This window comes from Vulpes vulpes, chromosome 4, assembly GCF_048418805.1.
Source record: "Vulpes vulpes isolate BD-2025 chromosome 4, VulVul3, whole genome shotgun sequence".
Taxonomy (NCBI): Eukaryota; Metazoa; Chordata; class Mammalia; order Carnivora; family Canidae; genus Vulpes; species Vulpes vulpes.
The window spans coordinates 98,817,923-98,843,509 of NC_132783.1; the positions used below are offsets into that span (position 1 = coordinate 98,817,923).

The 25,587-nt window shown below is 38.1% G+C and overlaps 1 protein-coding gene across 4 annotated transcripts in view; it reads left to right on the plus strand.

Annotated features, from left to right (window-relative positions):
• The window catches only part of UBTD2 (ubiquitin domain containing 2), a 69,480-nt gene that overhangs the window by 14,530 nt on the left and 29,363 nt on the right, over positions 1-25,587 (plus strand). The window contains exon 1 of one of the 4 annotated variants that reach the window (XM_026009570.2): positions 19,550-19,640. The exons of the other annotated variants lie outside the window; for them this stretch is intronic. The gene's annotated coding sequence lies outside the window, so the exon portion shown is untranslated. Of the gene's footprint in view, positions 1-19,549; positions 19,641-25,587 lie in introns of those variants that run through there. 4 annotated transcript variants of the gene reach the window in all.

The window sequence follows — 25,587 nt, forward strand, 5'->3', positions numbered from 1 at the left end:
TGACTGGTGTGATGTGGTATCTCACTGTGGATTTTTTTTTTTTTTAAGATTTTATTTATTCATTCATGGAAACACAGAGAAAGGGAGGCAGAGACACAGGCAGAGGGAGAAGCAGGCTTCCTGCAAGGAGCCCAATGTGGGACTCAATCCCAGATCCCCGGATCACGCTCTGATCCGAAGGCAGACGCTCAACCACTGAGCCACCCAGGCGTCCCTCATTGTGGTTTTGATTTGTATTTCTCTAATGCTGAATGGTTGCATTTTTTCATGTATTTGTTGGCCATATGTGTGTCTTCTTTGGAGAAATATTTTTTCATGTCTTCTGCCCATTTCTTTTTGGATTATTTGTTCTTTTGGTGTTGAATTTGATTAGTTCTTTATAGATTTTGGATACTAGTCCTTTATCTGATGTGTCATTTGCAATTATCTTCTCCCGTTTTGAAGGTCATCTTTTAGTTTTGTCAACTGTTTCCTTTGCTCTGCAAAAACTTTTTATCTTGATGTCCTAATAATTCATTTTTACCTTTGTTTCCCTTGCCTTTGGAAATGTGCCTAGTAAGAAGTTGCTGCAGCTGGGGTCAAAGAGGTTGCTGCCTGTGTTCTTCGATAGGATTTTGATGGATGCCTGTCTCGCATTTAGGTCTTTCATCCATTTTGAGTCTATTTGCAAGAAAATGGTCTAGTTTCATTCTTCTGCACGTGGCTGTCTAATTTTCCCAACTCCATTTATTTTTTCATTCACTTCACTTTTTTCCATTGGGTATTCTTTCCTGCTTTGTTCGAAGATTAGTTGATCATAGAGTTTTGAGGGTCCATTTCTGGGTTTCCTATAGTTGTATATGTTTAAACTGTACAAGTGTCATGATTTATTTATTTATTTTTTTTAAGTGTCATGATTTAATATACATATACATTACGGAACTATTACCAAGATTGAGATAGATAATTGACACAGCTATTATCTCACATAGTTAACTTTTGTGGGGAGAGGAGTAAGAAAGCTAAAAGATCTACTCTCAGCAACTTTTTTTTTTTTACTCTCAGCAACTTTCAAGTCTATAATGCTCTATTGTTAACCATAGTCACCATGCTGTACATTATTAGATCCTCAGAGCTTATTCTTCTTATAACAAAGTTTGTACCCTTTGTATCTATATCCCTTTCTCCCATTTATACAAAAATCATCTATCATAGTAATTTTTCAACTTTACTTACCTTCTTGGAATGTAAGCTGCATTGTACCTGGTACAGACTTCATAATACTTGAGGCTTCATTATACGTTAGGCTCAATTAACTGTGTAAAATACATCTTTGAGTTTCTAACGGTGTTAGGGACAAAGTAAAATTCCTCTAATTAGAAGCCTTACTTAATTCTAGGACAAGAACTTTGTTAAATAGGACCATACAGTATAATAAAAATTCTAGTTCCACCTCTGAATCGTGGTGGAACCTTAAGTAAGTCTATAACCTTAAGTAAGTCATTTGACCTGCCCATTTCTTAGTTTTTTTCTTATCTGTAAAATGAGCGTGTTGGATGAGATCAGTATACTCAAACTTTTTTTAACAGGTAGATCCTTTTTTAGTTCTGTCTTACTTTGAACACTAATGTATCAGCCTCAGCATTTCATTTTCTTTTATTTTGATTGTACAGTCACTAAGAAATAAGTAAATAAGAATCTCATAATTCTGTAGGAGATTTTTTTGAAGTTTGAGTCACTATCAACTATACTCAAAACTTAAACACTAAATTATGTCATGCAATATTATAACTTATATTTTTACTAAGCACTATTGAGTTACTTTTTGTAATGAGACAATATACTGAGCAGGTGCACCTGAGCTTGCTGTGATATTTAATGGAGCCAGACATGTAAGGTACTTTTATTAGTGTGTTCACTGGTAGAGTGTTAAATGAGTGGACATTTATGTGCCTGTATTAACAAAAGGCACTGTGCAGAGCTCTGGTTTTCCCAATAAGTGACATATTTCAAAAGTGCCCTAAGTTTCCTATGTGCATAGAGATGGTAAGAGAAGCTTCATTTCAGTGTCTCCATGATCCATTTCATGATGAACATGTTTCATGATGGCTTCTATGTTTGAAATTTAATATTTGATGTGTGGTGCTAATTATTATGGCTCTTAAAAATAACAAATATAGGGGTATCTGGGTGGCTCAGTCAGTTAAAACGTCTGATTTCTTGGTTTCAGATCAGGTCATGATCTCAGAGGCCTGCAGTAGAGCTCTGCATCAGGCTCCCCACTCAGTGGGGAATCGGTTTCTCCTCCCTCTGCCCCTCCTGCCCTTAGGCTCACACGCGCGTGTTCTCTCTCTCTCTCTCTCTCTCAAATAAATAGTCTTAAAAAAAATTTAAAAAAAAATAACAAGTATACATATAATTTGAATTATGTTTGTAGAACTCTGAAGCAGCAGATGTTTTGATCCCTTGAGTTCTTTTGGACCAGTTTTAAAAATTAGGTGACTAGGGGATCCCTGGGTGGCTCAGCAGTTTGGCCCCTGCCTTCAGCCTAGGGCATGATCCTGGAGTCCTGGGATCAAGTCCCACATCAGGCTCCTTGCTTGGAGCCTGCTTCTCCCTCTGCCTGTGTCTCTGTTTCTCTCTCTCTCTCTCTGTGTGTCTCTCATGAATAGATAAATAAAATCTTTTTTAAAAATTTTCAAAAATAAAATAAAAAATAAAAATTAGGTGACTAGGGGCACCTGGGTACCTTAGTGGTTGTCTGCCTTTGGCTCAGGTCATGATCCTGGGGTCCTGGGATCCAATCCTGCATTGGGCTCCCCACAGAGAGTCTACTTCTCACTCTGCGTAGGTCTCTGCCTCTCTGTGTGTGTCTCTTATGGATAAATAAAATATTAAAAATAAATAAAATAAAATTAGATAACTAGATTTTAGAAAACATCTTTACACGTAATTTCAGTCAGTTTTTCTCTACTTTCAGAATAGGTATACTGTTGCAGGCATTGTATTAGATTTGTAGTTTCAGGGACACCTGGGTGGCTCAGGGGTTTGGTGCCTGGCTTTGGCCCAGGGAGTGATCCTGGAGACCCAGGATTGAGTCCCACATCAGGCTCCCTACATAGAGCCTGCTTCTCTCTCTCTGCCTGTGTCTCTGCCTCTCTCTGTATCTCTCATGAATAAATAAAAATTAAAAAAAATATATTTGTAGTTTCATAAAATTATTGAAAAAATAGTACTATATTAAGTTTACGCAATTTAGAGAAGTAAAATTCTACCCAAATTCATTTTAATGCTAGGAAAACTTTTTTTTTAAGATTTTAAAATTTATTTATTCATGGCAGAGGGAGGAGCAGGCTCCATGCTGGGAGCCTGATGTGGGACTCATCCCATCCCGGGCCTCAAGGATCACGCCCTGGGCTGAAGGCGGTGCTAAACCGCTGAGCCACTACCCACAGGTGGTCTTTTTGGCTTTATTATGCACTCTGTAAGCGAAGCTGTTTCATTATTTAAGATGTGAACTTTACCTCTCAGCCCATTTGAAGCTGGAAATTCACCTTGGCACTGTTAGGCCTACACCTCTGACACAGCTTCACTTTCCTCCTTTCTCTCTTGGGCATGAAGTATTTCAATTTTTTTTTAAAGATTCTATTTATTTATTCATGACAGACCCGGGGGGCGGGGGGTGCAGCAGAGACACACAGGCAGAGGGAGAAGCAGGCTCCATGCATGGAGCCCAATGTGGGACTCGATTCCAGGTCTCCAGGATCAGGCCCTGGGCTGAAGGCGGCGCTAAACTGCTGAGCCCCCTGGGCTGCCCAAAATATTTCAGTTTTTTGCCTACAGTTGGGGCACACTTGTGTTAGGTTTAAACTTTGGAAGTACAGACAGGAATTGCTTAACGGAAAAGAGATGTTGTGTTTGAAGGATTTGACCATGGCTTATGAAGGAAGAACCAGAATCAGATGAGATGCTAGTAGGTGAGGTCTGGTTGTCGGTCCTATTTAGTCTGACTTTTCTGGGTTAGATTGAAACATAAATGTCAATGAAAGATCTTTGCATCTAGTGAGCAGGGCTTGGCTTCTTTCCTTTTCAAAACTTTTGACCTATTTACTTGGAATGTAAATAAATATTTGCTGTGAAGTGCTTTTTCATAATAGTTCTTAAAAATAGTGTGGCCCCTCCCCATTTTTTTAAATTGCTTTTTGAAATTATTTACTTGTTTATTTCCTGTCTTATCTCACAACATTGTAAGCTATGTGAAGTGGGCCTTGTCTGATTTCTTCTTCATTGTATCCTTAGAATCTAGTATAATTCATGATATGTGTGTATTAAATAGTTCCTGATTGAACAAATATGTGAGATAATAGATAGTTGCGGCTGTTTTATCACTTAGAGAATGAAAAGTTTACTACTTGGCTTTAATTATTTAATTTGATTTTTGGATGAAATTACTTTACTAGTTCCTTAGTTACAACTAAAGCCCATTATCTTTAGGGATTCCTCATGATAATTAACCCTGAGAATAGATTCTTATTTGCCCATTTGATGAAAGGAGGCAGTAATCTAATTTGCTTATTAAGGTCTCCCTCCTCTTTTTGTGTTTATTTGTGTGTTACTTCTGTCATCCATAGTAAACCTACTCGTGATTTGAATTGCTTTGCATATGAAAAGAGTAGTTAATTATATTTATTGCCCAACCAGCCCAGTAGAATTGTTAGGCTGCTCTTGAGCTGAATCTCTGCTTACATTGAATGCTGCAGAAATCCAGTTTTCACATACAGGTTATAAAGTATTAACAGAGAGTAATGAAGAGACAGTTTATGAGTTCTCTGAATTTAGGGGGTTTTGTTTATTTGTTATGTTGAGTTTTTTTCAGCAGACGTTTTGGCAGATGTTGGAGGAAGGCAAAATCTAGGGACAAGTTGTAGGATGAAATTGATTTTTGAAAAATTTTTTTAAAGATTTTATTATTTATGAGAGACAGAGGCAGAGATATAGGCAGAGGGAGAAGTAGGTTCCCCACGGGGAGCCCAATGCATACTTCAATCCAGGACTCTGGGATCACTACCTGAGCTGAAGGCAGATGCTCAACGACCGAGCCACCCAGCCATCCCGATTTTTGAAGTATTTTACTAAAAACTAATTTCACTTTGGGGATTTAAATTACACTCCCATATAAAAAGTATAAGGAGCTTTGTTTTGGTGGAAATTTATTTAACTGTGCAAGTACAGTGTTACAATGTTTAACTTTTTAACACATGCCTTGTGTAACATTTAGTAATGCAAATTTCACACTTTTCATCCTGTTTTTACTTATCAAAATCTCCCTTCCTCACTATGTTATTTGCACAACAAACACATAGTATACCTGTGTAACATATTTTAACCTATATGTAATATCTCAGTAGGGCCTAGTACAGTGGCTTGTAAGTAACAGTTAGATAAGAAATACTTGTTGGAAAGCCTGGATAGCTCAGCAGTTGAGCATCTGCCTTCAGCTCAGGGCATGATGCCAGGTCTGGGGATCAAGTCCCACATCCGGCTCCCCGCCTGGAGCCTGCTTCTCCCTCTGCCTATGTCTCTGCTTCTCTCTCTGTCTCTCATGAATAAATAAATAAAATCTTTAAAAAAATACTTGTTGAACAAGAGCTTGAAGTCATTAAAGTAATGGCTTTTCAATCGTTTAAGGTTCACAAATATAATTAACAAATATTTGAGAAGAGCTACAATTATAATACATAATCTTTGTCTTTGTTGTAATTTTTTATTTAAAAAAAATCTTCACATTTTCTTGATTCTTACAAGGACTCTTTGACTTTAAGGGAAGATGGTGTTAATGTTTCACAGGGGAGGAAACTGAGGCACAGAGAAGTTTTCATATGAATAAGGAATAAAAAGTATCCCAGACTGTAAGCTGTCTTCTGTTTTCTAATTCAGTATTCTTTCCACAGATGATGAGGGGTTTTGGTTGACTTTTCTTTCCTTGCAGAAGTGTGTGTATTTTTCCTTTGTGGCAGTAAACATAGTTGAGTTGTAGTTAATGGGATGTGTTTCTTAAGAACTCTTGTCTTCACTCTTGTGTCCAAAATGGAGATGGCAGCAGTAAAAAATGAGTAAAAAAAAAAAATGAGTAAAAAAAAAGATAAAAGGTAATTGTCTTTTATCTTAGTCAATAAATTATATTGCTTTTCACAAGATAAAAATTTTGAACTAAGATCTTAATTATCTAAAATTGGATTAAATTTAGGGGAAAAATGTTAATCTTTTTTTTTTTTTTTTTTAAATGTTAATCTTGTTCATCTTTTGTGCCTCTTTATTTTGTTACTTCACTTTTACCTCTACCTTCTAATCCAGAATGAATTTTTTAGCTTAAAACTCAGTTTATTCAAACTTCAGTTGAACTTTGTGGGGAAACAAGTTTCCTTAAAATATAGGAAAAGAAGGATTTGTCTAATCTGAAGAAAGCTTAATAAAGCTTTTCTAGGCCTGTGCTCTGAAATCACCTATAGTATATAGAATATTGGAAAATCTGTCTCAGCTCATTCACCCGAAGGGGTGAGTTGACAGATTGCCTGCACTTTCTTTCTGATTGGTATATCCAGCACTTAAAGGATGGGGATTGGAACCCAGAAGTGAATGAGCATTTGTATTTAAAATGTCAGTATATGAACATTTGGTGTACCACCTTCTGTTTTTATAGTTGGTAAAAGGAACAGAGACCCCCATCTCCTGAATGTGTCTTGCTCAGAAGGGGGAAGGGAAACCTATATTGGTCCCCTAATACAGTTTCATTCTGGTAGCTTATGTTTTTTCTGGCAGTCACCAATATATATCTGCCATGAACTTTGGTTATCCTGGAAATAATTTTAACTTGATTAAAAAGCTTTTAGGCTACCTGGGTGGCTCAGTCCATTAGGTGTCTCTGCCTTCTGCTCGGGTCATGATCCCAGGGTCCTGGGATGGAGCCCTGTATCCTGCATCGGGCTCCCTGCTCATTAGGGAGTCTGCTTCTCACTCTCCCTCTGTGCTTGCACTCTCTCTTTCTCAATAAATACATACAGACTTACATAAAATCTTAAAAAAAAAACTATTGGGCCTATGATCACTGTTGTATTGCCAAAAATTAACAAACATGGACCTATTGAACACACCCTTCTGTGAATTTAGATTTTGCTGCTCTGAGTTTGTGATGTTTGCATCATGTTGTTGATACCTCTCTCTTATTAAATGACTCAAAGTAGTTTATACATCCTTTAAAGTCTCATAATTGGGCAGCCCGGGTGGCTCAGCAGTTTAGCCCCTGCCTTCAGCCCAGGGCGTGATCCTGGAATCCCGGGATTGAGTCCCACATCGGGCTCCCTGCATGGAGCCTGCTTCTCTGTCTGCCTGTGTCTGCCTCTCTCTCTGTCTCTCATGAATAAATAAAATCTTTAAAAAAATAAAATAAAGTCTCATAATTTTGAAGTGAAAAATTGAATGTTTACTACACATATGTAGGATATAATGAAAAGGAACTTGAGAAACAATGAAATGATACCCAGTACTTTTGGAATGAACATTGAATAAGACACTTCAGCTGTAATGAGCTCTCAGAATGGGCAAAATTATTTATCTGTTGTTGAATGAAATTTAATACCCTTGGAAGCAAGAAGAAGACTGTCTTTTTGTGTGGGATGTGTCATGGGATAGAAAATAGGTTCTTGTGTTTGTATTTTTGTTCTCTATTTACCTATACTAAATATACTGACTAGAAATTACAATGTAACTACATAGGGCAAACAAATGACTGAAAAGCATTTAACTTTTTCTTTTTTTCTGTAACAATTAATTGATCCTTAAGCATTTTAAGCCAAGAATAATAAACAGGGACAGAACAACACTTCAGTGGTAAAGTTAGGTTTTTCAGTTTGGAGTAAGGATGAATACTAAAAGCCTAAATACTAATAAAAGAATGAGAAATTCCACCATTATTAAAAAAGGAGGAAAAAGGAGTTTTCAGATGAAACATTGAGGGAGATTAGAGAAAATTAAGATGTAGAATATCTTAGTATATGTGCTACTGAAGTGAGCACTAAGATTTAGAATAAAATTCAGGGATCCCTGGGTGGCTCAGCGGTTTAGCGCCTGCCTTTGGCCCAGGGCGCGATCCTGGAGTCCCCAGATCGAGTCCCACATTGGGCTCCCTGCATGGAGCCTGCTTCTCCCTCCTCCTGTGTCTCTGCCTCTCTCTCTCTTTCTCTATCATAAATGAATAAATAAATCTTTTAAAAAAAAGATTTAGAATAAAATTCAGCTTCCATTGAGAAATAAGTCTGCTTTAATAATAGTATAAAACATTGGCAGGTTATTTTGTACTGAAGTCTTGGGGGAAAATGCTATACAATTTAATGAGTAGGAAAGTATTGACTAATGATATCTTTACATTTATTCCTGATACAGTCTAAAAGCTACTTACATCATTGCTAAACTAAATCACCCTGGTCAGAAGTTCAGACTGGAGCATTTGTTTTTTGTTTGTTTGTTTGTTTGTTTTAAGATTTTATTTATTTATTCATGATAGTCACACAGAGAGAGACAGAGAGGCAGAGACACAGGCAGAGGGAGAAGTAGGCTCCATGCACCGGGAGCCCGACGTGGGATTCGATCCCAGGTCTCCAGGATCGCGCCCTGGGCCAAAGGCAGGCGCCAAACCGCTGCGCCACCCAGGGATCCCTGTTTTGTTTTTTTAGACTGGAGCATGTGTAAGATTACTTTGCCTTCTACATGAGAAAGAATAATTGAAGCTTTTGATTCCTATGTGTGTGTGTATACAAATGTGTTCGTTATATATAACTTATGTATATAAATATATACATAAAACACATAGTATATATTATTTTTGTATATTCATTTTTATACAGTCTCTTGTTTTATATGAGAATTGTAGGTCTAATCTTTTCTTACTGTATATGTTTGTGGTCATTTAACAAACTTTAACTTTATTAAAAATTTTTAAAAGTTAAAAAGCATGTATAAGAAAAGTAAATCACATTTATGCTACCACATAACAAACATTTTTGTGTACATTCTTTCATACTCAGGTTGCATGCTGTATGTATAAAAGAAACAGCAAAAATTATGTTCAGAGCGGGGCACCTGGGTGGCTCAGTGCTTGAGCGTCTGTCTGCCTTTGGCTCAGGTCACCATCCCAGCATCCTGGGATCAAGTCCTACATCAGGCTCCCCATAGGGAGCATGATTTCCCTATGCCTGTGTCTCGCCTCTTTCTTTGTCTCTCATGCATAAATCTTTTTAAAAAAATTATATGTTCAGGGGACGCCTGGGTGGCTCAGCGGTTAAGCGTCTGCCTTCTGCTCAGGGCGTGATCCTGGGGTTCTGGGATCAAGTACCACATCAGGCTCCCTGCATGGAGCCTGCTTCTCCCTCTGCCTGTGTCTCTACCTCTCTCTGTGTGTCTCGCATGAATAAATAAAAAATCTAAAAAAAAATTGTATGTTCAGAATAATGTGAAGTGCTTTTTGGAGTCATTGTAGCTATACTTCTAGAGCAGTTATGGCTTATAGAGTTTGACTTTACTGATGTTCTGGGATATGATGGAAATACCATAGTTAGCTTTTCATTTTGGGAGGGGTTATCAATATTTTTTCTGAAATTGACCTGGCTTTGTGTTTTGAAGTTTAAGAATTAGTAGAGTCACCACAGTGAAGTGAGAAACACACATACCAGGACTTAATCTGAGGAAATGCAATGTAAACCAGAGCTAAAGGAGATACCCTGGTATAATTGGGCAAGCTTCCCACGGTATTTATGTGAGCAGTTTGTAAGAGTGTAGTATTCCTTATATTTTTCTTCTGCATTGTGCAGTTAAATAAGCCAAAAGTAAATCTTGGAGTTTTATAATGGTAATAGTCATAGATGGAATTTTTAAAATTTATTTATTTATTTTGGAATTTTAAAAATTTAAATGACATCCAAGATCTGTCCCTTGGGACACCTGGGTGGCTCAATGGTTGAGCGTCTGCCTTCGGCTTGGGTTGTGGTCCCAGGGTCCTGGGATTGAGTCCTGCATCAGGTTTTCCACAGTTATACTTTTGTATAAGGTGGTGGAGCGAGAGAATTTGATGACTGAGACCTACTTCTGCCTTACAGATTTTGTGGCAAAATCTTGAACAAGCCAAAATACCATTATATTCTATAGTTCCAACGAACATACTCTTTGATTCTGACCTGTTCTTTTTTCTTTTTCTGACCTGTTCTTAAAAGTAAGAGGGCTTTGATTGCATTTAGAAACCCATTTTAAAAAAAAAGGACTTGGCAAATGAGTATAATTCAAGTAACCATATTTACCCACATTTTTGCCAATTTTTCAAGCAAAGGAAACTTCAGGTTGAAAATGGAGACCCTCCTTGAATAGAGTCTTATGGATCACTGGTGTCTTAGGAAACTGTATTTTTCTTGACAGTGCCTTGGTACAGGCATCAGCATGCTTTTAGTAACTGGTGTATGCTGTCTGGAAAATAGCAGGTAGTTGGGCATTTAAGATCCATGTCAGCTTGCTGTGCCATCCTAAGTACTTGTTCACACCTTTAACCTTATAGATCCCTGCGACCTAACATAGATTATCATGTAGGTTCCCTTTGAGAGGGTAGGTGAAAGTTGAACATTTAACCCAGTATGTCTTTTTTTTTTTTTTTTAAGATTTATTTATTTATTCAGAGAGAGAGAGAGACAGAGACACAGACAAAGAGAGAAGCAGCCTCCATGCAGGAAGCCTGACGTGGGACTCGGTCTCCAGGATCACGCCCTAGGCTGCGGGTGGCGCTAAAACGGGTCTCCAGGATCACGCCCTAGGCTGCGGGTGGCGCTAAACCGCTGCGCCACCCGGGCTGTCCTAACCCAGTAAGTCTTAAAGCCGTGATGCAGGGCAGCCTGGGTGGCGCAGCGGTTTAGCGCCACCTTCAGCCCAGGGCGTGATACTGGAGACCCGGGATTGAGTCCCATGTTGAGCTCCCTGCATGGAGCCTGCTTCTCCCTCTGCCTGTGTTTCTGCCTCTCTCTCTGTGTCTCTCATCAATAAATAAATAAAATCTTTAATTAAAAAAACAACAACAACCATGATTCAGTATAGGCTTAGTGGCTAAGAATATGAAACTTGGAGTCCATCAATCTGGGTTTGAATCTCAGCTGTATCAGTTAGCTTTATGATCTTTGGGAGGTTTTTTATTTTTATTAATTTAACAAACATTTAGGTATTTTTTTGTATGCTAGAAAATGTTCTAAATTTGTGAGGAACATTGCCTCATTAAATCTTTGTAACAATCCAATTAGACTTATTATTGTCATTTCCCTTATCGTCTTCCCTACCTAAGTATTTTACCTTTTGTTTCCTCATTTTAAGATGGAGATTATACTGGAGTTGAGAGCATTCTGTAGGACAGTATATAGATAGATAGGACTCTACACAGTAGCTGGGCTGTAGTTATTCTCTGTTGATTTACTATTTCTGAGAAAAGCAGCATTTTGTGACAAACTGCTAACTTCTATACCCATGATGGTATAATTAGAGTGACAGGGTTCATTCCCTGCAGGGTCTTCTAAATGCTTACAGGAACATTCCTGCAAATTCCTGAAGAATTTTGAGTTGGTTGAGGAAAGTCTTACACACACACAAAAAATCTTACTCCATCTAGACACAGTCCACACCTTTACAGTGTTCTGTGTCTTTGGGCTTAGTGAGATCTAGGTTAATGTCATTGTTGCTCTCTGAAATCCAAATCTGTATCCAAGGAATTATCAAAGAGCCACAGGTCTTTTTTGTTTGTTTTACTTTATTTTATTTTATTTTTTTTAAATTTATTTATGATAGTCACAGAGGGAGAGAGAGAGAGAGAGAGAGAGAGAGAGAGAGGCAGAGACTCAGGCCGAGGGAGAAGCAGGCTCCATGCACTGGGAGCCCGATGTGGGATTCGATCCCGGGTCTCCAGGATCGCGCCCTGGGCCAAAGGCAGGCGCTAAACCACTGCGCCACCCAGGGATCCCAACTTTATTTTAAAATAATATCAGACTTAAAGGTGCAAAAATGGTAGGAAGAAGTTTTGTATACCCTTCATTCAGGTTTCCTCAAATGTTACATTTTATCACATCTGCTTTATAATCTTAATTTATATATTTACATATGTGTAAATACTTATATCTTGAACCATCTGATTAAGTTGCAGATAGGAAACCTATTTACCCCAAATGCTTAAGTGTGTATTTCCTTTTTTCTTTTTTTTAAGATTTTTTATTTATTCATTTGAGAGAGACAGAACAAGAGCACAAGCAGTGGGGAGAACCAGAAGGAGAGAGAGAAGCAGACTCTCTGCTAAGTAGGGAGCCTGACACGGGGCACAGTCCCAGGAACTGGGAATCCTGACCTGAGCGGAAGGCAGATGCTTAACCAACTGAGCCACTCAGGCACCCCCCCTTAAGTGTATTTTGGAAGAGCAAGGACATTCTTTTATATAACCACGATACAGTTACCAAAATCAGGGCATTAATATTGATATAATGCTAATACTTGCTCTGTTGATTTTATTCAGTTTCATCATTGTCTTCACTGATATTCAAAGAAAATCTCCCAGGATCGTGCATTTAGTTGTCATATCTCTTTAGTCCATTTTAATCTGGAGCAATTCTGGAGATTTTTTAATGACCTTGTTATTTTGAAATATACAGGCCAGTTATTTTGCAGAGAGTTTATTATTTGAATTTGTCTGATGTTTTATTATGCTTGAATTCCTCATGATTGTGTAGTTCAGGCTAGAATACCGCAGAGATTGTGTCCTTCCCAGTGCATAATGTCAGGAGTCACATAATGTCTGTTTTTCCATTATTGGTGATGTTAATTTTGATCACTTATGGTGCCAGCCATGTTTTTTCATGTAACTTTTTCCCTGTGCAAATAAGTATCTAGTAAGAGGATTGAGTTTATGTAAATATTTTGTTTCTTATCAAACAGGTACTAGCTTTATCCATTGATAATCCCTTTTTTAAGGTTTTATTTATTTATTCATGAGAAACAGAGAGAGAAAGAGGCAGAGACACAGGCAGAGGAGAAGCAGGCTCCATGCAGGGAGCCTGACGTGGGACTCGATCCTGGCTCTCCAGGATCATGCCCTGGGCCAAAGGTGGTGCTAAACCGCAGAGCACCCAAGCTGCCCTATCCATTGATAATTCTTGCCTCAAATAATTTTTGGTGGTTGTCATATGGTGATTTTTTAAAATTTCATGACTTTTATGATTACTAATAATTATATGTATTTTTAAAGATATTATTTATTTGAGCAGGGGCAGAAGGAGAAGCAGACTCCACTGGTGAGCAGAGAGCCTGATGGGGGCTCAATCCCAGGACACTGGGATCATCACCTGAGGTGAAGGCAGGTGCTTAACAAAATGAGCCACCCAGCTGCCCCAATAATTTCATAATTATTAAATTTAATGTAAGAAAACCCTTTTGTCTTCCTCATTCATTTACTTAGAGTTAGTATGGACTTCACTTTTCTGTTTTATTCCGAGCTATATTCTTTTACTGTTGTTATTTATTTTGATGCTTAAATTGTGCCATATTGGCCAGTGGGAGCTCCTCCAAGCTGGCCACTGTGTTCTTTTGACATGCCTGCATTAGTTGTTGAGCACTTCTTTGTTTTCTGGCATAACAAGATATTTCAGACTCATCTTGTATTTTTACTTGTCAGAGCCCTGAAATCAGCCAGGGATCCCTGGTTCCTTTCAGTGGAGAATGATATTTGGAAGCCAGGATCTACATTCCAGGTGTATTTGGTGCTATTGGAGTGTCACTGCCTCTAGGTTGTCTCAGTGAAAAGAGCTAGGATAGATACAGATACATAGATATATAGTTAAAGATACAGATACATGGATATATAGTTAAAGATACAGATAAATCTCTAGCATGTATAGGATATATATACAATGTATAGGGCATATGCATACCCTATGCATATATTAAGGGGGAAATATAGATAGATATAGACATGTGTCTATCTCTTTATGTATAAAACATATATCTCTTTATGTATTAAAAACAGTGAGTTCTGGACACCTGGGTGGCTCAGTGGTGAGCATCTGACGCCTTTGGCTCAGGTCATGATCCGAGGGTCCTGGGATCAAGTCCTAAATCTGACTCCTGACATGGAGCCTGCTTCTCCCTCTACCTATGTCTCTGCCTCTCTCTCTGTGTGTCTCTTATGAATGAATAAATAAAATCTTTAACAACAACAATAATAGTGAGTTCATAGTGATATCTGGCATTCCCCTGCCTATATTTATAATTGTCTCTCTGTGAAAAAACTTGACTCTCAGTTTCCACAATATATTTACTTATTTACTCAGTCTGAGAATACACATGATGTAGTTCTGGAATTGTTAATTCATTTAATTGTGAAAAGCAAAGCTACCAACTGGAGTTGTTTGCAATTTTTTGTCTTTAGCTTAAGGGTAAAATCACTAACAAAATTCTGAAGTTTAGATTAGGTATACATCCTTTAATATAATTAAGCTAATTACTTGAAATACAGTTAGATTCATTTGTTTCTTTTTGTGTTCCATTTGTAGTTTTCCTCCTTCCTTGTTGATTTTATTTAGAGTATGTGTAATATTAACATAGTTTTAAAAGTTAGATTGGACAAAAAGATATACTCAGGGAAGCATTACCTTTCCCATTTTTACCTCTTACCCATCCTCCCTGCCCCCCCCTTTAATATTTATTCATTCATGAGACACAGAGAGGGAGGCAGAGACATATGGAGAAGCAGGCTCCCCAAGGAGCAGGGAGCCTGATGTGGAAATTAATCCCAAGACCCCAGGATCATGACCCAAGCAGAAGGCAGACACTTAACCGACTGAGCCACCCAGGTGCTGCCCCCTCCCCCCATTATTTCTTTTCTTGTTTCTACCCACCCTGGTAAGTAACCAGTATTATTGGTTTCTGGTTTATCCTTCTGTTTCTTTTTGTATAAATGAACTATTACATATTTGGTTTCTTTCTTCCTTTTCTTTCCTTTTTCTTTCTCGTTTTTCTTTTTTCATTATAGGACTTCTTTTGAATAGTGAAAATTTGGTTCTCCCAACAGGGGTATTATACCTACCCTTCAGTGTATTTCTTGTCCTTTTTTTCCCCCCCCAGTATTTCTTGTCCTTAAGATGACTCATCAACTTCACCTGCTCAGTATAGAGCTATGTAAATACATAGTGATTAAATGTAACTAGTTTTACATTTGACATTTTGTATACAGTATTACTACTTTATAAATTATACCAGCATGCATACTGGTATATATGCTCTGAGATTTGGAATATCTCATAAAACTCGTTTGAAGTGAGTTTAATTTCTTTCCATTGTATGTAGTGCCTTTCTACATCAATGCAGATATTGCATAAATACAGATATTTAATGTTTTTATATATTCTTTTATGTAGTTCAAACATGTCTGAACTAAAAAGTTTGAGTTCCCAAAGAATAGATACTGTGTGTGTGTGTGTGTGTGTGAGAGAGAGAGAGAGAGAGAGAGAGAGAGATTGCAGCTCACAGGTACTTAGAATGTACATTTTTGTTATTGAATCCTTTTTTTAAAAAAATATTTTTATAATTTATTTATTTGACAGAGGGAGAAAGCAAGCACAAGCAGGGGGAGCAGCAAAGGAGAGGGAGAAGCTGGCTTCCCACCGAGTAGGGAGCCTGACCTGGGGCTTAATCCTAGGATGCTAGAATCACAACCTGAGGACCTGAGTTGAAGGCAGACTCAACTGACTGAGCCACACAGGAGCCGCTAGTTATTGCATGTTACTGCTATAGGATCTCTCTCCCTCCCTGCTCTGTTTAAACAAGAATAAGAGTTTCTTTCTTTGTCATTTTCTTGATCTTAGAGGGAAAGCTTTCAGTATTTCTTCATTGAGTGTGATATTAACTGTGGGTTTTTTATTTTTACTTTTTAAGATTTTATTTATTTATTCATGAGAGACACAGAAAGAGAGAGAGGCAGAGACACAGGCGGAGGGAGAAGCAGGCTCCATGTGGGGAGCCTGACGTGGGACTCAATCCTGGGTCTCCAGGATCACGCCCTGGGCTGCAGGCAGCGCTAAACCGCTGAGCCATCCGGGCTGCCCTGTGGGGGTTTTTATGAAGACCCTTTACCATTTTGTGGAAGTGCCCTAATCTTCCTAGCTTTATGAGGGCTTTTATCATGAAAGAATATTGAGTTTTATCTAGTGCTTTTTTTTTTTTGCATTCATAGAGGTGATTGCATGTTTTTTTCTTAATTCTATTAACATGTCATATTAATTCCATTGATTTTCTTATATTGAACCAGTCTTGCATTACTGGGACAAAGTCCACTTGGTTATGGTATTATATTCTGTTTATTATGCTGTTGAATTTTGTTTGCTAGTATTATGTTGAGAATTTTTGTGTTTACCTTCTTATAGGATCTTGGTCTAATGTTTTTTTTTCGGGGGGGTGGTTGTTTGTAGTCATTTTTGTCTGGCTTTGGTTAGGGTAATGCTAGCCTCATAGAATGAGTTAGGAAGTATTCTCTACTCTTCTATTTTTTTGGAAGCATTTGAAAATGATTGGTGTTAATTCCTTAAATGTTTAGTAGAATTCACCAGCGAAGTCATACTGTTCTGGGCTTTTCTTCTTGGGGAGGTCTTTGATTATTGATTCAATCTCTTGTTATAGGTCTGTTGTTGTTCTTCCTCTTCCTTCTTCTCCTTCAAATTTTTTTCAGTAATCTCTACACCCAGCGTGGAACTCAGACTCCTAACCCTAAGATCAAGAGTCGTATACTCCACTGACTGAGCCAGCCAGGCGCCCCTCTTTCTTCTTAAGTCAATTTTGATCATTTGTTTCTCGGAACTTGTCCATTTCATCTAGATCATTTAATTTGCTGGTGTACAACTAATTGTTCACAGTATTCTAGTTTTATTTATTTATTTATTTATTTATTTATTTATTTATTTATTTATGAATGATAGTCACAGAGAGAGAGAGAGGCAGAGACATAGGCAGAGGGAGAAGCAGGCTCCATGCACCGGGAGCCCGACGTGGGACTTGATCCCGGGTCTCCAGGATCGCGCCCTGGGCCAAAGGCAGGCGCCAAACTGCTGCGCCACCCAGGGATCCCTGAGTTATAGTATTATTCAAGTCATCTGTTTCTTTATTGATGTTTTGTCTAGATAGTCTATCCATCATTGAAAATGGAGATCCTGATTTCTAACTATGGTAGATTTTTCTCTCCAGTTCTGTCAGTATTTCCTTCATATGTTCTGGCACTCTGTTAAGGGCATATATGTTTATAAGTGCTATATCTAACTAATTAATTGATCTATTATAAAATATCCTTCTATGTCTCTAATAAAAATGTGTTATATAGTCTATTTTCTCTATCCACTCCAGCTCTCTTTTGGTGACTACTTGCACAGTATATCTTTTTCCATTTTTTTGCTTTCAACTTAAGTGTGTTTTTCAATCTAAAGTGTCTCTTATGGGGTGCCTGGGTGACTCAGTGGTTGAGCATTTGCCTTTGCCTTAGGTCATGATCCTGGGGTCCTCAGATGAATCCCGTATCAGGCTCCCTGCAGGCAGTCTGCTTGCTTCTCCCTCTCCCTGTGTCTCTGCCTCTGTCTCTCACGAATAAGTAAATAAAATCTTTAAAAAAATAAAACTAAAATATTCCTTATAGACAGCATATAGTTCAATGATGGTTTTTTTTGTCCATTCTGTAAATTTCAACATTGTTTTTAAGATTCAAAAAAACTTAAGTAATCTCTGTACCCAATGTGGGGCAAACCTATACCCCCAAGATCAAGAGTTGCATACTCTATTGACTGAGCCAACCAGGTGCCCCTATAAATTTCAACATTTTGTTAAAATGCTTAATATTTATGTTTCATGTAATTACTAGTAAGATAGTATTTATACCTGCCATTTTGCTGGGTTTTTTGCTACACATCTTATTCCTTTTTTTCTTCTATCCCTCTATTCATGCTTTATTTTGTATTAGATTTTTTTTAGCGTATCATTTTAATTCCCTTGTAATTTCTTTTACTATATATTTGTGAGTCATTTTCCTAGTGGTTTCTCTGGAGATTATAATGAACGTCTTAATTTATAACAGTCTAGTTAAAATTGAAACCAGTCTAATGTCAATAACATATCAAAACTTTTATATAGTCTCTTCCACTTCCTCTTCATGTTGTTATTGACATATAAATAACATCTTTATACGTTGTATGTACATAAAAACAGATTTATAATTATTGTTTTATACAATTTTTTAAAGATTTTATTTATTCATTCATGACGGACAGAGAGAGAAGCAAAGGGAAAAGTAGGCTCTCCACAGGGAGCCCAATGTGGTACTGGAGCCCGATGTGGGACTCTGTGGGACTTGATCCCAGTCCCGGGATCACACCTTAAGTCAAAGGCAGACACTCAACTGCCTCAATGGCCAGAGCCACCCAGGCATCCCTCCGATTGTTTTTTAAATCAAAAGACAGGAAGGGCGCCTGGCTGGCTCAGTTGGTTAAGCATCTGACTCTTGATCTTAGCTCAGATCTTGACCTCAGGATTGTGAGTTCAAGCCACATATTGGGCTTCATGCAGGGTGTGGGGCCTACGTTTAAAAAAAAAAAAGAACAAGTAGGAAACGATTTACATATTTGCTGGCTTTTTTTTTTTTTTAATTTTATTTATTTATTCATGAGAGACATGTCTGTGTAGAGAGGGAGAGAGAGAGAGAGGCAGAGAAGCAGGTTCCATGCAGAGAGGACTTGATCCCGGGTCTCCAGGATCAGGCCCTGGGCTGAAGGCGGCGCTAAACTGCTGAGCCACCCGGGCTGCCCTATTTGCTGGCTTTTATATTGACCTGTGTGCATTTATATATGTAAGTACATAAATGCAAATTACATATTTACACATATAAATTTGCCTTTGCTGATGTTTTTCATTTCTTCGTGTATATTCAGGTTACTGGTGAGTATCCTTTTATTTCAGCCTGAAGGACTTCCTATAGTATTTTTTGCAGAGCTAGTCTGCTAGCAAAAAATCCTCTTAGCTTTTGTTTATCTGGGAATGTTTTACTTATTCCTTAATTTTCAAAATACACTTTTTCCTGGATATAGAATTCTTAATTGACTTTTCATTGTTTTGAATTTGCCATCTCACTGCCTTCTGTCGTCCATGCCTTCTGATGAGAAATCAGTTGTTGAACTTCTGAGGATGTCTTATATGTGATGAGTCCCTTTATTCTTTCAAGATCTCTATGTTTGGCTTTTGACAGTTTAAGGATGTCTGATGTGTCTAGGTAGGGATTTCAGAATTTGTTACTGTTCTTGCTATGTAGTTCGACATTTTGCGTTATGTATAAGAAGTTTTGCACCACCTTTATTTCCAGTACTCCTTCCACCTTTTTCTCTCCCTTCTAGGACTCACATTATGTGTACATATATTGGTAATCTTAATAGTCACACCATTTGTCAAGGTCTCTTGAGGCTTTGTTCATTTTCCTTCGTTTTTTTAATGTTCCTCAGACTAGATCATCTCAACGGGCCTATCTTCATGTTCACTGACTGCTGCCTACTCAGATCTGCTGCTGAGGCTCTCTGGTGAATTTTTTATTTGTTATTGCACTTTTCAATTCCATGATTGATTGATTGATTGATTGATTGATAACAGACAGAGAAGCAGGCTTAATGCAGGGAGCCCGACGTGGGACTCGATTCCGGGTCTTTGGGATCACACCCCGGGCTGAAGGCGGCATTAACCGCTGGACCACTGGGGCTGCCCAACTCTGTGATTTAAACATAGTTTCTATCTCTGTCTCGTGAGTGGTGAAGGGAACAAAATGGGTAACGAGAAGGAAGTAGGAGATACAGGCTTCCAGTTATGGAATGAGTAAGTCATGGAATAAAAGGCACAGCATAGGGAATATGGTCAATGATATTATAATCAGGTTGTGTGGTGACAGATAGCAGCTACACTTGGGGTGAGCAGAGCATAACAAATAGAGATGTTGAATCACTATGTTGTACACCTGAAAATAATGTAACATTGTGTGTCACCTATGCTTATATTTAAAAAATAATACTTTCTATCTCTTTATTAAGACTTGGTTCTCAGGGGTGCCAAACTGACTCAGTAGAGCATATGACCCTTGATCTTGGGGTTGTGAGTTCAAGCCTCACACTGAGTATGAAGCCTAATTTTATAAAAACAACAACAAAGACTTAGTTCTCATTCGTTTAGTTCTTTACACATGGTTTCCTTTAGTTCTTTGAACATGTTTAAGATAGCTAGCTGACTTAAACTCTAGTAAGTCCAATGTCTGGATTTTCTCAGTGACAGTTTCTATTATCTGCTTTTTTTTTCTCCTTGTGTGTGGGCCATACTTCCTTTGCATATCTCATAATTTTTTGGTTAAAAACTGAATATTTAAGATAATGACCCCTTCAAGTCAGATTCTTCTCCTTCAGTGTTTTTGTTGTTGCTTTTTTTTTTCTGTGATGTTTGTATTCTTTATTAGATGTGGCTTTTTTTTTTTTTTTTTTTAAGATTTCACTTATTTATTCATGAGAGACACAGAGGCAGTGGGAGAAGCAAGCTCCCTGTGGGGAGCCTGATGTGGGACTCAATCCCAGGATCCCAGGATCAACAACCTGAGCCAAAGGCAGACACTCAACCCCTGAGCCACTCAGGTGCCCCCAGATGTGGCTTCTGAAGTCTCTGCTTAGTTAGCTTCGTGGTGAGCTAATGATTGGATATATTTCTTTAAAAATGCAAAACCAGTAACTCTCCTAATTCTTTAGTGCAAGACTGTGTTCGTATTTGGAGCTCACCTTTAAAACTGAGGTAGTTTATTGCTGTGCCTTAGCTCTTACTTCCTGCTTATACAGTCGCAGTATCAGTTAGAAGTGAGACTTTAGTACATTCTTGGTCTTTCCTGGACGTATACACAGTCCTGTAAATCCACAGTCCTATGCATGTGCAGCCTTTTAGTTTCCCATAAGTATGTCAGTTTTCCTGGACATCTCATTCTCAGGCTTTGATTAGCCTTTCTTGCTTACCCCAAATGTTTCACTACTTCTTGCAGGTGCAGTGTTAAACAATTTCTGCTTATTGTTTTTGACAAATGCCCCCAGGAAAAGGCTGTTCATTATGGGAAAGCTGTAAGTTAGGTCAAATAAAGACAAGCTCCATGAGTAGTATTTCCCAGAGAACTTCTACATAGGCCAAAAAATGACAGTTTATTTTGCGAATGAGGCTTTTAAAGAGCTTCCACCCTGTTCTGATCCCTCCTGTGGCTGTGGTGCTGGTGACTTCTTTTCTTCTTCTTCTTCCTTCTTCTTCCTTCTTCTTCCTTCTTCTTCCTTCTTCTTCCTCCTTCTTCCTTCTCCTTCCTTCTTCTTCTTCCTTCTTCTTCCTCCTTCTTCCTCCTCCTTCCTCCTCCTTCCTCCTTCTTCCTTCTTCTTCCTTCTTCTTCCTTCTTTCTTCTTCTTCTTCTTCTTCTTCTTCTTCTTCTTCTTCTTCTTCTTCTTTTTTTATTTTTTGTAAGATTTTGTTTATTTATCCATGAGAGACACACAGAGAGAGGCGGAGACATAGAGCCAGGGAGAAACAGGCTCCCTGTGGGGAGCCTGATGCGAAGGACTCCATCCCAGGACCACACCCTGAGCCAAAGGTAGCTACTCAACCCCCAAACCACCTAGGCCTCCCTGTTATCAATTTCTAATTTAATTCCATTTTAATTATAGAGCATATTTTGTGTCATTTCCATTCTCTTAAGTTTTATATTGTCTATCTTGGTGTGAATGGTATATATACCCTTGATATGAATATATATATATATATATTTTTTAAAGATTTTATTTATTCACAAGAGATACACACACACACACACACAGAGGCAGAGAACACAGGCAGAGGGAGGAGAAGCAGCCTCCATGCAGGGAGCCTGATGTGGGACTTGATCCCAGGACCCCAGGATCATGCCCTGAGCCAAAGGCAGACGCTCAACCATTGAGCCACCCAGGCGTCCCTGAATGTATATTCTTTCCTTGTTGTGTGGGATGTCCTATCAGTGTCATTTATGTCAGGTTGATTGATAATGTTCTTGCTGTCTTTTGTATTCTTGCTGACTTTTCTGTCTTCTTATTCTTTCAGTTGCTGATTTCTTTTTAAGATTTTATTTATTCAAAAAAAAAAAGATTTTATTTATTCATTCATGAGAGACACAGAGAGAGAGAGGCAGAGACATAGGCAGAGGGAGATGCAAGCTTCATGTAGGGAGCCCGATGCGGGACTTGATCTCAGGACTCCGGGATTACGCCCTGGGGCGAAGGCAGGTGCTAAACCGCTGAGCCACCCAGGGATCTCCCCTCTTTCAGTTGCTGATTAGAGAGTGTTGAGGTAGCCAAGTATAATTGTGGAATGGTCTTTAGTTAATCAGTTTTTGCTTCATATACTTTGAAGTCCTATTGTTAGTTGTATACACATTTATGATTATTATATCTTCTTGGTGAATGGATTGTTTTTCATTATTTAGTGTTCTTTTTATTTTATTTTTTTTATTTTTAAAAGTTTTATTTATTTATTCATGAGAGACAGAGAGAGAGGCAGAGCCACAGGCAGCGGGGGAAGCAGGCTCCATGCAGGGAGCCTGGTGTGGGACTCAATCCCAAGACTCCAGGATCACACGCTGGGCTAAAGGCAGAAGCTTAACCACTGAGCCACCCAGGTGTCCCTATTTAGTGTTCTTTTTAGGTACTGTTGCTTATTTATTAACTCCTTGTTCAAAATAATCTCTAGCCCATGCATGGCTAAGTAATTTAATAATGTTAGATGCTTTGTTGCTTTTGCTTTGACCTTTTGAGTTTTCTAGCTTTCCCTTCAATTGTTGTATTTTGTGTTGTAGATGGTCCAGGCTGTCTTCAGTGCTCAAGGATAGGCACTAGAATCTGAGCATGAGAATATATGAGAGGATTAGGCAAAAAAAAAAAAAAAAAGAGAGAGAGAGAGAGAGAGGATTAGGCATGTGCCATACATTTATAAATAGAACTCTGAAACTGGGAGTTTGAGTAGCACAGATTTAGCTTCTGAATTATGTGCTTGGTATCGTAAGCTTACGGTTCCCTGATTCTTTATTATAATCAAACATGGGTGACTTCAACAATTTTATAAACATAATGTTGAGCATAAGTGATGAGATAGCAAGGTCAGAACTGAAGTGCCTTATTATATTAAAATCTTTTTAAAAATATTTATTTAAAAAAATTAAAATGTATTTATTTGAGAGAGAGTGACTGCACAAGTGGAGGGAGGGGGAAGGACAGGAGGAAATAGACACCCCACTGAGTGTGGAGCCCTGTGCGGGGCTAGATCCCAGAACCCTGAGATCATGACCTGGGGCAAAGTCAGACTTTTAACCCACTGAGGCACCCAGGTGTCCCTATTGTATTCAAATCTTAACTGCTTCTCAGTGTTTGGGTTTTTTCCCCCCCAAAAAATTATTGTAAAAATGTTCAGACGCAAAATAGTATAATAAACACTTCATCATGTACTCCCCTTGTAGATTTAGTTAGCATTTTTCTATATTTACATGTTTGTCTTAAGGTTGTATGTATGTATGTATGTATGTATTTATTTATTTTAGAGACAGAGAAAACGTGTGCACAAGCAGGAGAGGGGCAGAAGGCGAGGGAGAGAATCTCAAGCAGACTCTACGCTGAGGGCCGAGCCCCACTCAGGGCTCAGTCTCACAACCCTAAGGCCATGACCTGAGCCAAAACCAAGAGTCAGATGCTTAAGCCTCTGAGCCACCCAGGTGCCCCAACACACTTTCCCTTTTAACAGCTGAACTATTTGAAAGTTGTAAACATCATGACACTTCTAAAAACTTCAGCATGCCTTTCCTTATTAATAAGACTATTTTCCTACATCTCTATGATGCTATTATATACCTAAGAATATTAAAAGTAGTTTCTTAATGATATCTGTTATTTAGTCTTTTTCAGATTTATCCAGCTATTCCAAAATGTCTTCTGTAACTTTTTTCAAATCAGGTTCCAATCATAGTTCACGTTTTGTCTCATTTGTTGTAGACTACTAGTTCTCAACTGGGAAGTCTTGCCTTCTAGTGGGTAATTGGCCATGTCTAAAACCACTTTAATTTTTCCTTTATCCTTTGTATATTTTCTATAAATAAGAAGTTCAGATTTGAAGTTTAACTAGATTCAGTTAAACATTCTGGATAAGAATACTGTGTCTTTGTTTTTTATACTTCATATTGCAGTGCATCAAGAGCTTGAATCTGGCTATTTCATTCAAGTAATGAGTGTTAGATACCTACAATGTAATTTTTCCTTAGTAATTAGCAGTATACGGGGTGATTCTCTGACAGCTTGTATTGTATGTCCTGTTACCAATGATGTTTTAGTATATCTATTGCTGATCCTTTCCCTAATCAATTATGGGGTTGTAAACAATGATTGTTTTATTTATTTATTTTTAAAGATTTTATTTATTTATTCATGAGAGGCACACACACACACACACAAAGAAAGAGAGAGAGAGAGAGAGAGGCGCAGACACAGGCAGAGGGAGAAGCAGGCTCCATGTAGGGAGCCCGACATGAGACTCGATCCCAGGTCTCCAGGATCACACCCTGGGCTGAAAGCAGTGCTAAATCGCTGAGCCACCCGGGCTGCCCAAGAATGATTGTTTTAAACATGTCATTCTTCATCACTGGCATTCTTCAGTAAGAAAGAGCCTTTCTTTTCCATATCCCCCTTTTGGAAGTATTAAGATTCATGAATTTTTGTTTATTCAATACATTAAAGTCAATTCTAGTCATTTTTTATGCTCCAAAATTGATGGAGCAGTTGTCTCCTTCATACTGTCACCTTTGTGTCTTTGAGGTGATCTCATTAGTTAATGAGCACTTGTTCTCTCAGCCCAGCCACATGTCCCAGGCTTGCTTTTAATTTTTCCAACCTTTGTCATAAAACTAACCATTTCTCCAAATGCCCTAGGAGCTTTTAGTCAGATGTGGTATTTAGAACTAAAATCTGGAACTAGCTATGCTTATTACTACTGGGTTGTCATTATTTCTAAGCCCTTTTAGTCAACAGAACTGTAAAAGACTTTTTAAATTATGAGTTCATATTGATGTGTAAAATTCAAAATTAACCTAAGTTTTTTGTTTTATTTGATATACTTTTCATTCTTATTAAAAATTTCAGTTCCTGGGGCACCTGGGTGGCTCAGTGGGTTAAGCATCTACCTTTGGCTCAGGTCATGATCTCAGAGTCTTGGGATGGAGCCAACATCAGGCTCCCTCCTCAACAGAGAGTCTGCTTCTCCTCCCTCTTCCTTCTCTTCCTCATGCTCTTTCTCAAATAAATACTTTTTTAAAAGTTTAGTTCCTATTGATATTAATAGCTTTTTATTTGCTTTATCCCACAGTAAATATCCAGTGTTATAGAATTATAGTAATTAGTATTCTACATGAATTCTTAGTACTTTAACCTGCTAAGTGAAGTTAAAGATATTTTTTGT